The sequence below is a fragment of the Rhagoletis zephyria genome, unplaced genomic scaffold, assembly GCF_001687245.7.
Source record: "Rhagoletis zephyria isolate East Lansing unplaced genomic scaffold, Rhagoletis_zephyria_1.1 Rzeph_scaffold_22331, whole genome shotgun sequence".
Classification (NCBI taxonomy): domain Eukaryota; kingdom Metazoa; phylum Arthropoda; class Insecta; order Diptera; family Tephritidae; genus Rhagoletis; species Rhagoletis zephyria.
Genome location: NW_016179389.1, coordinates 2,899 through 4,541, shown reverse-complemented (window position 1 = coordinate 4,541; position 1,643 = coordinate 2,899).

Sequence of the window (1,643 nt, the reverse complement as noted above, 5' to 3'; positions counted from 1 at the left end):
AACCATGATAAAAATATAGTAAGGTAGAACCGCTGAGAGTCACTTTTAAAATTCTTGACGTTTCCAAACAATTTAATTTTTAAATTTACTCACAAACTCACACACACATTTTCATTTTCAATCTCAAGCAACAACAATTTCGAACAATTTCATTTTTTTATTTTCACATTTATATGATTTTAAAATGTTGGCAAACTTCAAAAAAAAATCATGGCCGACAAATTGAGAGAACGGTTATACTTTGCTATGTTTTTATCATGGAAAAAACGTTCAGAATTTTTCACAGTTGCTCTCCCAAAGAGAAAAATACAACAACAACCACATGGAAGAAAAGTTCTGAACTAAAATGATGCACACGCCTTAAACTTATAGCTGAAGCAAGGTGTGATTGACAACTCAGGTAGGCTCTCTTTTAATGTACTATTATGCCAAAAAATAGAAACAATCGTTTCAAAATTCATACAAAATTTTTTTAATTAGGATGATTCTTCTGAGAGCAAAGTCAAATTCAATCACACTTTGTTGAATACATTTAGAGCTGAAGGGAGTTCTGAAAACCTCAAAAGTGGTGAACGCCTAAAACGCCTTTTAGTAGTTGTACTCATGATAAAAAATGCTTTATGCGTTTATCATGGTTGTACTCAACATTTTCTAGACTAACCTAAATTAACTGTTCCGCAAATTTTCACGTTGTTGTTGTAACGGCATTCAGCTTCCCCAACGAGTTTTTGGGGAGTGTTGTTGGAGTGACAGTCCTTGGCTAGACATAAATCTGGGTCGTTACGGTCACGAAGACCCGACGTCGTGGAAACGCATATTTTCACATATTTTTCCTTTGATTTGAAATTTTTCATATTTCAAAAATAACCACGGCCGCGGCAATCGTACATGTCATGCTATAAATGTCGCCACGCATATTTTTGTGTTCGAGTCTCGAATCATCCCTGTCTTTTGCCGAAGTCTTGCTCAAAACGCAAATGAAAATTAAACGCCGATTTCACTTTGCATTCTTTCGCAAGTTTTGAAGCAGTGTAGTCGAGTTCGCGTTTGAGTTCGCAAATCAAATAGGAAGAAACGCTGGAGAAGTATAAAATATATTTGTCGCCCGCCCTACAGCATTCACTTAAGAAAAAAAATAACAATTTTACACGTTGCAGTTGTTAAATTTTAGTTCTTTCAGTGAGTTATAAGTAAAGTTATTTCAATGCAAAAGTAAATTGCATTAAATCTGCAATAGGAAAGATCGAAATTGCAACGACAGCACAAATATAACAAAAGAATTCTCAAATAAGTGAATAAGTCGCGAAATACAAAGGCAGAATCCGAAAGTCGCGAATGTTGTCAGTGTAGTTGTACCAAGATAGAAAACGTAAAATCGGAAGAACGTCGCCGTTGCCGTTGTTGTCGCAGTCGCAGTCGTCATTGTCGTCGAAGAAGTTGGAAGAAAGAAAATCAGTTTAGTGCTTGAAGAATCTCGTTGGGAATAAAGAATTTCGCATTGATACATAAAAATTCTTGAAAACGCATATTAAACACGCAAAATGTCGGTTTTAAACAAGTTTACGAAAACACTGTCTGCGGACGAAAAAGCGGAAATATTGGAGAAATTCACAGAAGTAAGTAAATGAAAAAAGATGAAGCAC